This window comes from Neoarius graeffei, chromosome 26, assembly GCF_027579695.1.
Source record: "Neoarius graeffei isolate fNeoGra1 chromosome 26, fNeoGra1.pri, whole genome shotgun sequence".
Lineage (NCBI taxonomy): Eukaryota > Metazoa > Chordata > Actinopteri > Siluriformes > Ariidae > Neoarius > Neoarius graeffei.
The window spans coordinates 30,153,508-30,170,253 of NC_083594.1; the positions used below are offsets into that span (position 1 = coordinate 30,153,508).

Genomic DNA, 16,746 nt, shown 5'->3' on the forward strand with positions numbered 1-16,746 from the left:
AAATTGACCGTAGGTGTGAATGTGAGTGTGAATGGTTGTCTGTGTCTATGTGTCAGCCCTGTGATGACCTGGCGACTTGTCCAGGGTGTACCCTGCCTTTCGCCCGTAGTCAGCTGGGATAGGCTCCAGCTTGCCTGCGACCCTGTAGAAGGATAAAGCGGCTAGAGATAATGAGATGAGATGAGATGAGATTGTGCTGTATCCATTATGACTATTGTTCTGCCTTTGTCTGCGGGTAATATCATGATGTTTTTATTCTCTGATGAAGACGGAAGTTACACCGTCGAAACATGTCAGGTAAAGGTAAAAAAGCTTTTACATGTCTGAAACAAAAGAAAAACTAATTATTTTGACAAAAATAAATAATTCAGAGATGCGCAACAGGTGCATCAGTCTCAACTGAAACATCAAATGAGTCTCACATTGACAAAGATATGTACAGTAAGAATGTTAATTTTTTTGTAAAATGATTTTAAGAATGATTTAGCATTTCCTATCCATTTGTTGGCCAGTTTCACTGTCAAAAAAGCCCAAAGTCTGTCAGCTTCAGGGGGACTTTGTCCCCCTGGCCCCCCACCACCACCTTTTATTTTTGAAAAGTGGAGAACCCTGATGTGTGACGTATATGAAATTATGTGGTAAAACAAAAAGAGCGTTTAAAAAAAAAAGTTTCTTCAAAGTAGCTACCATTTACCCTGATGACAGGTTTGCACAATGCTGGCATGAAGCTGGTTCAGATAATCACCTGGAATGCTTTGCAATTAACAGATGTGCCTTGTCAAAAGCTAATTAGTGGAATTTCTTGCCTTCTTAATGCAAGAGACCATTAAACAGTGAATTTATTTTTTTTAAAACAGTAAATAGTTATATTCCACAACTGTATCCATATCATGTCAAGAACCACTCAACTAAGTAGTGTTCATCAAAGAGAGAGTGGAGATTGCGAATTTAAGATTATGCAAAAGTCAAGAAAATGCCCTGAGACCCCATCATCCCCCTTTCTAGGTGGCAGCGCGAATACACGTTAACTCGGTATAAACTAGGCCTGAGATGTTAGCCCATCTGCACTGTACAGTGGCGCTTGCGGAACGTTAACTACGGGTCTTGTATCAGTTCCAGACAAGGTAAAAATGTTTCAGTATTATCTTTCTACAAATTCGGGGGGGGGGACCAAATGAAGCGAGGCAACGGACAGTATTTAGCCCGTAGGCCTTGAGGTTGACACGTGAATTACAGTCTGAGTAGAATATTTAGCTATTTAAGCAGAAACTGCTACCAGATTCGTTTAGCTAGAATTATAACAGATGTATTTATTAAAATATCTTACAACTGCCGTCTCATCTCCATTATCTCTAGCCACTTTATCCAGCATCAAAATACTTATACATATGGAAACAGGAAACCTAAACATATTAGAAGCAAAAGTACTATTAACAGTACTAAAGCAAGGTCATATACCATGATAACATAGCATGGCTAAAAACACTGAACTGTACAAAGCAGGAATCAACCACTACACGGGAATTTCCTTTGAAACTCATTTTAAGCTTGAAACAATATATAATGCAAGTGCGTGTTTAGCTTTGGTAAAGGAAATCAATAGTACATTTAAAACGTTTCAAATCAAGTTATTTTCGCTGGTTAGCCTTACCACGGCTCCCTTGCGTACTCCTCCATTTTGTTCTTTTCCGTTCATGTGACGCAATCAAGAACGTGACGCTTCTCCGGGGCCATTCCAATCCTCTCATTTGAAACAGTCCGATTTTTGGGGTTCTCTATTAGTGCAGCGGTTAAGGAGAATATTTGGAAGAATTGTTCAAATTGTGATAAAAGTACCAAATTTTGCAGATGCATAGCCAAGACCATTGGTAAGCAGAAAAAGGAGAGCTTCAGCAAAAATTAAAAGATTAAGGGGGTGGATTCAATGTTTTATTTAGGATACTCGGTTTTTAGCAAGAAATATGCATTGTGTATATTTATTTTGTAACTATCTCTTTGACAACAAAAACAGGGCTAATGAGGCTTTATGAGCCTTGAGTGTCTCTACTATGCCCTGACCATCATTCAACCTATTCAGATTTATATTCATAGGCACACGATTGATTTTGTCAAATTCTGAAAGATTATTTGCAATGTAATCATAACCAGATGTTTCTTCTGTTCTCCTTGCTGGACATTTCAGTTCACCTAATCCTGCATCATCTGTTTGGCACAAGAAACATAACAACCAGTCTGTTGGTTTCGCAGTAGTGCTTGACTGTCCCATCGGGCCTGAAGCAACTAGCTTGAATGTTTTCTGCATTTTTACCAGATTACTTCCACCAACTAAAATGTCTAATTACAATCCTCCACCATGAATTTACATTGCAGGTATTAGTCAGTAAGCTGTTATATGCACATGAAAATGCTACAGTTCAGTACCATCAGGAACATGCACATGCATCTGAAAGACAAAATATGGCCCTTTTCCACTACCCTTTTTCAGCTCGCTTCAGCTCACTTCAACCCAACACGGCTCGCGTTTCGACTATCTAAGAACATCACGACTCAGCTCGCTTCAGCCCTGCTCAGCCCCCAAAACTCGCACGGTTTTGGAGTGGGGCTGAAGCGAGCCAAACCGAGCTGAGTGAGGCTAGGGGCGTGAGGAGACACTCCCCTGTGCACTGATTGGTGAGGAGGAGTGTCCTCACACGCCCCGCGAGCGCGCTGGGATCTGTAAACCCGGAAGAAGGAGAATTACGAATTACGAGAATTTCTGAAGCCTTATGCGCCTTGCCTCATCTATACGCTCTTGCCAGTATCTGTTGGCGTTGTCGGTGACAACAAGCCACAGCACCAAGACCAGCAACACTAACGACTCCATGTCCTCCATGTTTATTGTTTACTATCCGGGTTGTGAGACTACCGCTTAAAAGATCACTGATGTCACTGTTTGCGCCGCCTAACGACATCACCTGACGTCCACCCACTTTCGCTAACTCCACCCAATGTGTCCACCCACTTCCAGCCAGCACGGTTCAGCGCAGTTATAGTCGAAATGCAACTCCAACAGCCCCGCTCAGCTCAACTCAGCACGGCACGGCTCAGCCCAACTCAGCCGCGTTGGTAGTGAAAAAGCGGCAATAGTGTTAGGAAAATTAGTGCCATTTTCATAGTAGTGAATTGCAAAAGAATTGGTGTCTATAAATATGTACAAGCATCCTCCACATACTGTAGATAGACATTTTAAAATATAAAATTCAAAATGATTAGCTCATATTACATGTACATGTATTAATTTACATCATCAATTTTATGATAATCACCTCCACTATTCTACTCGAGCTGAATCCACCACCAATTACAAGAGTTCAAAATTAATGGCAGCCAGGATGTCGGCGGTCCTCAGTTCAGGTTTCTCATTTTGTGATTATGAACATGCATGTATGCATCTGTAAGACAGAATGTGTAATCATGTAGCCAGAGGATATAATCAGATCAAATAATCAAACCAATGTCACCCACTCAGGTCAATCGCTATGTTCACACTGCAAGGCTTAATGCTCAATTCCGATTTTTTTGTGAAATCCGATTTTTTTGTGAGGTCGTTCACATTAACAAATGTATGCGACTTGTATGTGATCCTCAGTATGAACGAAAAGCGACCTAAAAGTGTTCCGCATGCGCATTGCAGGATACGACGACGTCACACGCAGTGAGCATGGCCAGTGTTTACGGAAGTAAAACCGCCCGGTTGCGGTATGGCCCGTCCAATCTAGCTTGAATAGCTGTATCCCCCCAAATGGAAATCAGCTCCCTAACCTCTGCATTGATGTCACGCGCAGGGGCGCAGATACGTTTTTTGAACTGGGGGGGACAAAAAACTGGAGGGGGGACAAAGCTGCCAGCAAACCAACCCCAACCCCGATATGCCTGTCAAACTTGTTGTGGGTTACCATAGCAACCAAGCTCGAGCTCGCAACCTGTGCAGTCTGCGCAGCTCAACCAACCGAATATCAGTCTTTGTTTTGTTTTATGTGAGTTGTTGCAACTATGTATACACTGCTGTGCACCTCAATAAACCGAATGGTAATTAGTCTTTTGATTTTTCAGTGAGGTTTGCCTTATGCAAAGTGGGGGGGACCGAACGAAGTGAATTTAAATCTGGGTGGGACGAATCCCACCCGTCCCACCCTCTATCTGCGCCCGTGATTATGCGCCATGTTGTACCTTTTTTTGAGAGACCCGCCGCCTACTTCAGCGCAGAATAGTGACATTTGTGGCTTGTTGATGACGTGTAAGTCGGATGAATGCAACCTGGCGGTTCAGACTGAAGTCGCATATGAAAAGAGCGGATAGGAATCGGAATTAGGACCACATATCCAAACGGCCTGGGTCGGATTTGAAAAAATCGGATCTGTGTCATTCATATTGTCAATAAAAGATCGGATACAGGTCACATATGGGCAAAAAGATCGGATTTGAGTCACTTCAGCCTGCAGTGTGAACATAGCCAATATCAACTTTTTTGTTCTTTTTTTTTGCTCATGCAGGAGAGTCTTGTAAAAACCACAACAAAGTTTTCTGAAAATGATAATAACAGATGCAGACAGACAGGATAGGTGCAAATCAGACCCATTTTTAACATTTCAACTCACCATTGAACCATTTTCTATAATTATGCTAAGTCTGTACAGAAAATGGTTCAACCAGCCCTTAAGAATAACATCATATTTGAGATCAAGAAGTATAACAAAAAACTGAAACCCTTTAAATCAAAATTTAATGTTTAAGGACAATACTCTAAAGAGTGAAATACATGAAAAAGACATAGGATTGTTACTTTTAAGTTACACAGCTATAAATTGTGCAACAATTGGATGAACAGCCATGTATAATGTCGGCCAAATGTTACTGATATGGTATAATTCTTAACTGTTAAGTATTCTGTAAATTCAAAGTTTAAATTGTGTACATTTTGAAGTATTTATGCTGCAGAACCACTATTATTTTAGCTAAACATGCTTAAAATCCCTCTAATCAATAGCTGTCTTCCACTTGAAGGGAAAATAGGCCACCAATTTGGCTATATACACAGTGTTAAATGATTTTTATAATATTTAACATATTAACCGATACCCAATATTTAATACTTAATCTACCCCTGAAATAATGCAAATTTCTGGTGAAGCTCTCCCTTATGTGGAAGACAAGGGTTCAGGCTGTACTTGGTCCAAGTTTGGTACTTTTATCATAATTTGAACAATTATTCTCTTAACCGCTGCACTATATGGAGTGCCATAAAAAAGATTAAATCTTTGGCCTCATTGGATAGTTGGTCATTCTGTTCTACTTCGGGTCAGGAACAGAAATAAATAATAATAAAAAGAAAATATGAACTGTTATTTTGACTGTGGTTTCAGAATAAGAATGCAGAGTCAGAATAGGCTTTACTGTCATTGCATATTAACATACAATGAAATTTGCTGTCTCTCTTAAAGGAAAAACTTGGTCATGTGTGCATGTGAGTTAATGGACCGATGAGTAGAGTGAATGGGAATTCACTCTACTCATCGGTCCATTAACTAACATGCACACATTAAAAGAAGCTATCAGTTGAATAAATAATAACTATAAAAATATAAATAGAATATAAAAGTGTATAAAATAATTTAGTGACTCATGCAGTTTAGTGTATTATGACTCTGCTTAGAGCGGCATGGTGGTGTAGTGGTTAGCACTGTCACCTCACAGCAAGAAAGTTCTGGGTTCGAGCCCAGTAGCCAACAGGGGCCTTTCTTTGTGGAGTTTGCATGTTCTCTTCGTGTCGATGTGGGTTTGCTCCGGTTTGCCCCAAAGACATGCAGGTTAGGTTAATTGGTGGCTCTAAATTGACTGTAGGTGTGAATGTGAGTTGTGAATGGTTGTTTGTCTCTATTACCCCTTTTCCACCAAATCAGTTCCAGGGCTGGTTCGGGGCCGGTGCTGGTTCACAACTTGTTCAACTTGCGAGCCAGCTGAGAACCAGTTTGCTTTTCCATAGCTCGCGGTGCTAAGGGAAGCCACGTCATTACGTCGCTGTATACATCAGTTACGTCACTGTATACGTCAGTTACGTCACTACGTTTGCATAAACCTTGGCGCGAATATTGAAGCAAAAACAACGCGGAAGCAGCAGCAACAACAGCAACAATAATAATAATGGATGACTTCGCGTTTGTACAGCTGCTGCTTCTTGTCGCTTAAAAATGGCGATCTTTCGCGGTCTTGTTATTGTTGCTGGTCTTAACAACTCTGCCGCCGCCACCCCCCCCCCCCCCCCCCCCCCCCCGACGGAAGCGGTTCTTTCCTCTGGCCCAGCAGAGAGTTGGTGCTAGCCTGGAACCGGTTTTTCTGGCCCCAGAGCCAGTTCTTTGTCAGTGGAAACAGAAAACCCAGTTCCAAACTAAGCACTGGCCCTGAAACAGCCCTGGAACTGCTTTGGTGGAAAAGGGGCATTTGTGTCAGCCCTGTGATGGTCTGGCTACTTGTCCAGGGTGTACCCTGCCTCTTGCCCATAGTCAGCTGGAGTAGGCTCCAGTTTGCCCACGATCCTGCACAGGATAAGCAGTGATGGATGGATGATTGCACTTGAGGTAAAATTGTTGTGGAGGGGTGCAAGTTCAGTTCACTGATTGCTGTTGGGTAGAAGCTGTTCCTGAGTCTGGAAGTGCAGGACTTTAGGTTCTGTAGCGTCTTCTCGATGGCAGTAGTGAGAACCCCTGGTAAGGATCTTCGAGGATCTTTTAACATCTTGCCAAGCTCTTCAATGATCTTTAATATTCTTGACAAGATCTACAAGAATCTTAAAAAACAAAAAACACATTCATCTCATAGCCCTGTGATGAACTGGTGACTTGTCCAGGTTGTACCCCGCCTTTCGCCCGTAGTCAGCTGGGATAGGCTCCAGCTTGCCTGCGACCCTGTAGAAGGATAAAGCGGCTAGAGATAACGAGATGAGACATTCATCTCATCTCATTATCTCTAGCCGCTTTATCCTGTTCTACAGGGTCGCAGGCAAGCTGGAGCCTATCCCAGCTGACTACGGGCGAAAGGCGGGGTATACCCTGGACAAGTCGCCAGGTCATCACAGGGCTGACACATAGACACAGACAACCATTCACACTCACATTCACACCTACGGTCAATTTAGAGTCACCAGTTAACCTAACCTGCATGTCTTTGGAGTGTGTGGGAAAACGGAGCACCCGGAGGAAAGCCATGCGGACACTCCGCACAGAAAGGCCCTCGCCAGCCACGGGGCTCGAACCCGGACCTTCTTGCTGTGAGGCGACAGCGCTAACCACTGCACCAGCGTGCCGCCCCCACATTCAATTCTAAACAAAACAATTCTTTATCGATGCTATCATAACATATCATGAACACAGAGTTATGTTGAACATTCAGGAAAAAGCAAACAGATTGATGTGATGTTTGTTTAACAGATTATTGTTATGTTGCCATCTGTTTGCTTTTTCCTGAATGTTCCACATAACTTTTTTCATGATACGTTATTTTATGATAGCATCAATAAAGAATTGTTTTGTTTGGAATTTATTTGGAATCTTTGAAGATCTTGGCAAGAAGTTAAAAGATCCTTGAAGATCTTTTGAGGATCTTTGTTGAGCTCCTCAACTGGATCCTCCAAGGCCCTCACAAAGAACTTTACGGATCCTTGACAGATTTTCACCAGGGATATTTCAGAGTTTGTTTTGTATTTATACACATCTTGTTTGCTAGTTCCTGTGAGAGGCCAACTTTGCACTTTTAGGCTATCACTCATGAGAATATGTCCCCAAAAGCAAAGAGCTCCAGTTATGGAAAGCATCACTATGTCCAGATATTCACTTCAGAGAGGTTCCACTGTATTTTGGAAGATCCATGTACCATAGACTTGATTTCTGCTGCTTTCTTGATCTTGAGATGCGTGCAAAGGTCTTGTGAAGATCTTGAAAATATCCTAAAAAGAACTTAATCCTGAAGCTCCTTTAGGGGGGATTTGGGATTTGTTATTCTATGTTAGAGAACCTAACTGATAAAGGAAAGGAAGTTCTATTGAGTCTTTACAATAGGGTCTGGACAGAGGGAATAATACCAAAAGTATGGAAATAATCTATAATTATCCCTATTAAAAAGCCTGGGAAAGACCCAAAGATCCCTAGCAACTACAGACCAATAGCACTAACATCTCAGATGGGGAAAACAATGGAAAGAATAATAAATGACAGGTTAATATATACAGTTGAGACTAAAGGATTGATACAAAATTATCAGAGTGGTTTTAGAAGAGGCAGAGGCACCATGGATCCTTTTTTTTTTTAAGATTTTTTTGGGGGGGCTTTTTGCACCTCCATTGGATAGGACAGTGCAGAGACAGGAAATGAGTGGGAGAGAGAGACGGGGAGGGATCGGGAAACGACCTCGGGCCGGAATCGAACCCGGGTCCCCGGATCCATGGCATGGCGCCCCATCCACCCGAGCCACGACGCCCCACCATGGATCCTTTAGTATATTTAGAGGATACCATAAGAAGAGCCCATGTGAATAAGGAATCCGTTGTGGCTGTCTTTTTTTGATATTGAGAAGGTGTATGACATGATGTGGAAGGAGGGCCTTTTGATTAAGTTAAATCATATGGGAGTCAAGGGAAGAGTTTTCACATGGGTTAAGGAATTCTTATCAGATAGAACAATAATGGTGAGGATTAATGGGATGACAAGTGAGCGGTCTCAGGTAGAAAATGGTATCCCACAAGGGAGCATTATCAGTCCTTTATTGTTCTCCATTATGATAAGTGACATTTTTAAGGAAGTGGAGAATTTTGTGGATGTAGCATTGTTTGCAGATGATGGTGCTTTATGGAAAAGAGGGAGAAATGTTGAATATGTGGTGAGTAAGATACAGCAAGCAGTTGATGTAGTGGATAAATGGTCCATTAGATGGGGTTTTAGGATCTCTATTGACAAAACCAAAATAATGTTTTTTTCCAAGAAAGAAAATGGCTAAGGATATAAAAGTGAATCTCTCTGATAATGAATTGGAAAGGGTGGACTCCTTTAGATATCTGGGCATATGATTTGACCAAAGATTAACGTGGGCAGTGCATATACAAAAAATGATTGATAAATGCAAGAAAGTAATAAATGTAATGAGATGTCTATGCGGAGTAGAGTGGGGAGCAAGCAGACATGCTCTAAGAACAATTTATACAGGTTTGATTAGGTCTGTGCTTGACTATGGAAGCATAATATATGGGTCTGCAGCCAAAACACTGCGGAATAAGTTGGATGTGATCCAAAATCAAGCATTAAGGTTGTGCTGTGGTGCTGTTAAAACTACCCCAGTGACAGCTATCCAGGTGGAGATGGGAGAAATGCCTCTTCGTCTTACAGCCCCAATTCCAAAAAAGTTGGGACAAAGTACAAATTGTAAATAAAAACGGAATGCAATGATGTGGAAGTTTCAAAATTCCATATTTTATTCAGAATAGAACATAGATGACATATAAAATGTTTAAAGTGAGAAAATGTATCATTTAAAGAGAAAAATTAGGTGATTTTAAATTTCATGACAACACATCTCAAAGTTGGGACAAAGCCTTGTTTACCACTGTGAGACATCCCCTTTTCTCTTTACAACAGTCTGTAAATGTCTTGGGACTGAGGAGACAAGTTGCTCAAGTTTAGGGATAGGAATGTTAACCCATTCTTGTCTAATGTAGGTGTAGCAGTTCGATAGGTATGAGTGGAGCACAGAGGATGGCAGCACAGAGATCAGGTGGATACATTGTTTTATTGTCACACTTTTCAGTCTAACAACTATGATTTAAAGTTTACAGACACACACACACTCGGCGTCTGGTTCCAGGAAGAGCCCCTCTGCTCTCGCTCTCCCTCCTTAAATAGGGCGCGGTCACTGGGAAGACACACACAAACACAGGTTAATTGCCGTCAGGTGTAGTGATTCTGCCACTTACCTTCCCTGACTCCGCCCTCCTGTCGCAGACCGGCGCTTTACCACGCCCCCGCTGCCACAGTAGGATTCTAGTTGCTCGACTGTCTTAGGTCTTTTTTGTTGTTTCTTCCGTTTTATGATGCGCCAAATGTTTTGTATGGGTGAAAGATCTGGACTGCAGGCTGGCCAGTTCAGTACCCAGACCCTTTTTCTACGCAGCCATGATGCTGTAATTGATGCAGTATGTGGTTTGGCATTGTCATGTTGGAAAATGCAAGGTCTTCCCTGAAAGAGACGTCGTCTGGATGGGAGCATATGTTGCTCTAGAACCTGGATATAGACTCTTTTCAGTCACGTGACCTTCGTAAACGCGACCGCCATTTTGGACATGTAGTGGACTTCAGCTCGAATCGGTTTGAATGCGAGGAAGGCGACAAACATAAAAGGAGCGAGATGCAGAAAACTGTATTTACTAGTTTACTGTAATTATGATCTGGCAGCTATTTACACCGGATCCAGTGTAAATAGCTGCCGGAGCCAACGTCCGAGCTTGCCGGAGCGCGCTCCGGCCGGCCGCGAGCTAGCGCGCTCCGGAACCTCGGACGTTGGCTCCAGCAGCTATTTACACTGGATCCGGTGTAAATAGCTGCCAGATCATAATTACAGTAAACTAGAATGGAATGTTAACAGCAATGTAATGCCTTTTCTGGCTAATTTTATTCGTCTTACCTCCAACAAAGTGGTCACTACACAAGCGTTGGTATGCCGCTATCCATCTTCTCCGTCGGTCAGCATCTACCGGGATCCGATAAAATGATAACCCTTGCCTTGTTTGTTGATGGTTACTACATCCAGGTGCACAACAATATAGTGGCATTATGGAAGTCTTGCTGAAAATAAACACTTTCTTTGCTGCCGTTCCTCAATGTTGGCTGTGGTAAACTACTGGTAGTACATGTCCAAAATGGCGGCCACGTTTGTCGTGACGTCACGTGAAAAGGGTCCATACCTTTCAGCATTGATGGTGTCTTTCCAGATGTGTAAGCTGCCCATGCCACACGCACTAATGCAACCCCATACCATCAGAAATGCAGGCTTCTGAACTGAGCGCTGATAACAACTAGGGATGTTAACCGATGACCGTTTGACTGATGGTTGACCGAATCAACGTCAACCGGTTAATTTTTTTTTGGTTGTCGGTTAAAAAAAAAAAAAATCAATCGTTTTGAAGCTGCCGATTTTGGAGCGGAGAACCTGGAATTCTGTGTTGTAAACGCTTGGGGCATGCCATGCGGTGTAAGGACGACAGCTGACAAATCAGAAACACCCATTCAGTCATGTCCCGCCCTCCCGCCCCAGTTGAAGACAGCTGCCACTCGGCGAAAGAAAAGTGTAGACACAGGCTTTTTAGCTTACAAATTACTATTCTGTTTTTTTTTTTTTATTATTATTATTAGAAGGCACATCGAGTTTAGTCCTGCCTTGGTCAGTGCATTCTGAAAGTATGTTTCGATCTGTAGCCAACAATGCATGTTATTGCAGATCCGTTACAGTCCATGAAACATAGGAAGTATGAGAAGAAAACAGTAAATCAGAAAGCTGCGCACATTTGCGCAGCTTTCGCGCAAATGTGCACAGCTTTCTGATTTACTGTTTTCTTCTCATACTTCCTATGTTTCATGGACTGTAACGCATTTGTTTATTTAGTAATTTTAATACATAATTTACTCTGATGAAATTATTCAGACACTCCAATGCCCTGTGACACTCCAAGGCCGGGGGCGCAGATGGTCGTGGCGGACTTCCTCTCCTGTCGGGGGGGGAGTCGGCTGCAGGCTGGACGGCTGCCTGGCCTGAGTCGGGCGGTGGGGGTATGTGGTAGCGGGGGTGTGGTCAAGCGTTGGTCTGTGACCACAGGGCAAAGTCAGGGAAGGTGAGTGGCAGAATCACTGCACCTGATGTCAGTTAACCTGTGTTTGTGTGTCTTCCCCAGTGACCACACCCTATATAACGAGAGAGAGAGCAGAGGAAGGGAGCTCTCTCCCCAACCAGACAACTGATGTGTGTGTCTGTGTGACTGGGAGATTGAAAAGCTGAAAATAAAGAGCTTTTTGAGACTCAGTTCTGGCCTGCCGTACTTCTGTGCTCCACCCACCTGCTCAAAGTCCTACAGTCCCTTAAAAATTAACTAAGTAAAGCTTGTGCAGAAACAGGGCTAGGATGGACAAAGGTCCTCCCTGTAGTACTCACACAAATGAGGATGCAAACTAGGCCTAAACATGGGTTAAGCCCATTTGAAATTCTGTTTGGACGAGTACCCAACATGGGGATAGGGCCAGACCAAGGAACACTGCCAGACACCACACTGTGTGATGATGCAATGTTGAATTACTGTGCAACGCTGTCCTCTGCTTTGAAATCTATCCACAAACAGGTAAAAGAAGCACTTCCCAAGCCTGCTGAGGGACCCCTGCACGATCTACAACCAGGGGATTGGATAGTGGTGAAGGACTTCAGACGAACCAAGTGGAACAAGCCATGGTGGAATGACCCATTCCAGGTCCTGTTCACAACCCCAACGGCAGTGAAGGTCATAGGCAGAGTGACGTGGATCCACGCTAGCCACTGCAGGAGGGTTCCTGAACCGGCTGAGCAGGAGGAAAAGGAAGGCCTAAGTGCCCCGGACGCTGACTAAAGCGTGTGAGGAAGAAAGGCATCACTGCATGGAACAGTGTGAGTATCACATCAATCACGCACACACCCTCAATAGGGAAGAGTATTTCAGTGTCTAGCCGATAGATAAGTCTTAGGGTTTCGAGTTTCCTCCAAGTCCCGGTGAGGTAGGGCGAGTGCTGATGGGGCTTGCCCGCCCTCTGAGCACCAACAAACGTCAAGAAGGGCAAGGGTTAACTCGGTAACATCACTGAGGCACTGAACAAGATGCGCAAGGTTGCTGAACAATTACGAGCAGATGAACATGGAGGAGTCGAAGACAGTTGGTGGCGTTGGTTCAGTGGATGGAAGACTCTGATTCCATCCACCATATCGGTCCTGGGCTTAGTGATTGTGATGCTATGTTTGCTTCTTGTTTTCTGTCAATGTTTTATGTCTGTGTTTCAGAGGCAGCTGACAAATATTGGTTACCAGATGGTGAAAATAGACCCAGACGACTTGCCTGACTGGCCTCCAAACCCACATGAAGACTATAACCCACCGTTTGACATCAGCACAGCTGATATGAAATTAGCCCTAGCTTAAAACACTCTCATTTGTGGTTGTTTTTCTGTTCTATTGTTTCCTGATCTATGTATATAGCTTGCTAGTAGGGGTGGCACGGTACGCAAAAGTGACGGTCCGGTACGTACCTCGGTCCAGACCCCACGGGTACGGTACATTTTCGGTACGGTGCAGGGGGAAAAAAAAAACAACCAAAAAGGTTGTCTTTAAGGGTATTTATTGTTCAAAAATAGGTAGCTGAAATATTCTGAATCAAAATGAAAAATGGAACAATGAAGGCAAGGCCACAGATCACAACATAATACTGAGGTACAATGTTTTAACAGTAATAAACTTCAATCCATTTTTGCAATTATAAACTACAGTATGTACCTCTTAATGTATTACACCTTCATTCAATTTTTAAGTTTTTCTTCAAAAAAACTAGTTTGTCCACACTATCAGTGCTGAGTGTAGATCTAGTGGCAGTAACTATGTCACCTGCTGTTGAAAACACCCTTTCACTGGGCACTGATGTAGCAGGTATGGCCAAGTAACTTTTTGCCAATATGGCTAAATTAGGATACAGAGATTCGTGACATTTCCACCAGGAAAGCGGGTCAGAGTCAACTGAGGCACATTCTTTTGCCATGTAAGCACTGACTTCTTCCTTTAACTTCTGATTCAAAGTAGGCTGGCTCCTCTGATCAGCCCTGAAGAGGGAGCCAAAAATTTCTGCCATCGCTGACCTCTTGGAAGGAGGTGGGGAGGAGGATACCTCTGACTCCTCTGCCTTCACTGGCAAAGGAGTGGCCTGTGAAGTTGATGGTCTGTCCTCCTGTGTGGACAGAGACAGATCATTCTGCAATGTGAAAAGGGGGAAAACAATAAATTGAGCATTATGGTGTAACAGTAGATTAGTCACTTAAGAAATAACATTTTATATATTATTATTATTATTATTATTATTATTATTATTATTATTTTCTTAAATGCATACCTGTTGTGCTCTTCCCAGCACTTCTCTGATAATATCGTCATGGACTTTCCTGTGGCACGCTGGATCTAGGTGATTCAGTGTTTTGAACCTGGGGTCCAGTAATGTACATTTATTTAGGAAATCCCTGAGGTCTGGGTCCTCGTATCTGCCTTTGAAGTTTTCTCTAATTGCATTTTTCATCTCCAGCATCAGATGTATTTTCTTGTGTGGCATTCAGGATTGTAGTTTGCAGAGGCAGGATCATGGAAATAGATGGTGCTGTTTCTGTACTAATAACTGCCGTGATCATCTTCAGAGGCTTCATAACATCGACTATGTTCTCTGCATAGGACAGCTCCTGATCTGACAGGTTAGCGATGCCCTTGGTCTTGATTTTCTTCTCTGTCAAGGCTGAGTAGATAGCAGCTTGTTGCTCTAGGTATCTCTCGACCATTTTGTAGCTGGAGTTCCAGCGCGTGGCAACAATAATGATGAGACTGTGGTGCGGCAAATCAAGCATGTCCTGTTTCATTTCCAGAATGTAGGTAGCCGTCGTGCTGCAGTGAAAGTATGACACTGTTGATCTCATTTTTGCAAGTACATTCGATACCTGCTTGACATCGAGTGCTTTCTTAGCGGCCAAGTTAAGGGTATGGGCAAAGCACGCTATGTGCGGACCGAGCCCCGCCTCACCAATTGCATTGACAATGTTTCTTGCATTGTCGGTGGTGACTGCTATATTCATCCCAGGCCTTTCGAGTTTCCACTCTGACACAACTTCATTTAGCTTATCAGCTAGGTGGCTACTTGTGTGCTGCTCGTAGAAGGGGCACATTTGTAGGACTACCGTTCTCATCTCCCACGAAGAGCTGATAAAACGCGCCGTTACTGTGAGAAAGCTTTCGGTAGCTCGAGACGTCCACGAATCAGTTGTGAGAGCAATAGAAGGAGCCGCTGACAACTCCAATTCCACTACGTGCCTTGTTCTTTTGTAAATGTCTGGTACTACCGTTTGTTTAATATGGCTGCGGGATGGCACCGTGAAACGTGGTTCTAGCACATGGAACAAATATTTGAAGCCTTCCTCTTCTACAGTGGAGTATGGGTGCATTGCGGATGCAATATAAATCCCAATTGCGTCGGTAATTTTTTTCACTCTAGTAGAGTTTGTGTCTAGTGGTTGGTGAAACACGGTGGGGAGAAGTGACTGAACACTTTTTTTTTTCGGTCTTGTTCCAGTTATGGGGATGCCTGGGTGATGTCGTCGGATGTGCTTTAGCATGTTCAAAGTGTTCCCATTCGCATAACCAACCACTGTCGAACAACGCCGACAGACAGTCTTCGTTTTGTCTACTTCTCGCTCACCTTTATTGTAAGTCACGGGGAACCCGAAATTATCCCACACCGTTGATTTAAACGATGCAGGCGGGTCTTCTAACTCCGGTGTGCTGTCACTCGCCATTCTTGCATTCGTACATACTTCTCTTCAAACTTGCAGCCGCAAAGAAAAATAAGGAGCCATACCAAGCAGCGGTTATATTTTGAAGGCGTTTGGGCAGGGTTGGAAAAGCTAGACCAACCAAGAGTTTCCAGGTGCAAATGGTTAATATGCCCTGAATGAATCCTCACGCGACACAGCAGTTCTGCATTTAGTTCTTATTAAAAAAAAAAAAGAGTACCGTGTATTCTCCGTGACAATGCATGTACCGGACCGTGACCCCCGTACCGTGACGGTCCAATACGAGTACAAATACCGTGCCACCCCTACTTGCTAGTATTAACTTAAGATGTCTGTCTTACAAAACAGCCTTAGCATTATCCCTGTACACTCAATGACGTGTTAAGTCGAATCTCTCCGGGAACTCTTACCACTGAAATTGTGTACGTTTCTTTCTTTTAGCAATTATTATCCTGTAGGATAAAAAGGGGGGAAATGTGAAGGAAATTTAGTGAATGAACATTACTATTCTCTGTGTTTGTGTGTTGAGCTCAAGTGGCCTAGTGTACTGAGAAAAGTTGTTTTCCCCACATGCTGTAATCGCCTTTCTGTGCCCTTGGCTGGTGATAAGCAGGGTGTCTGAGTTCTCCCCAACCACACATACGCTTGCATATCCCAGAGCACGCCAGGTGCACGCTTTAACAAAGCTTCATAGAAAGTCTTGAGCCAATCACGTGAAGACGTGAGCAGTAAGCGAATGTCTTTAGAGTATAATAGATAACAGCCACTAAAACACAACTCCGAGTGCGTACTCTCGGCATTACTGAAGTGGTGTCTTGTCTTCTTTTTTCCTTTCCTGTTTTATATGCTCTACTATAATAAATAACTGAAAAGACAACTGCTAAGCGTTCTGAAGTGTTTATTAGAAGTTTCCACACTGCAAAAAATGATATCTTAGCAAACGAAAATATCTTGAAAATAGTTGAAACTATCTAACATTTCCTATTAGAAGAATACAAGACACTAATTCTGAGATTATTAAACTTGGTTCTAGATTGCAACCAATTTATTCTAAGATGTCTTATCAAGTAAAAATATCTGTCAATGCAACAAGATAATTTCACTATGTAAACATTCAGGC

At 43.0% G+C, this 16,746-nt stretch overlaps 1 long non-coding RNA gene across 1 annotated transcript; it reads left to right on the forward strand.

Annotated features, from left to right (window-relative positions):
- The first annotated feature begins 995 nt into the window (after positions 1 to 995).
- LOC132874176 (uncharacterized) lies at positions 996 to 16,470 on the forward strand. Its single transcript, XR_009651640.1, has 3 exons — positions 996 to 1,124; positions 12,407 to 12,705; positions 13,093 to 16,470. It is a non-coding gene; the product is annotated as an uncharacterized LOC132874176 (long non-coding RNA).
- Positions 16,471 to 16,746: the final 276 nt, after the last annotated feature.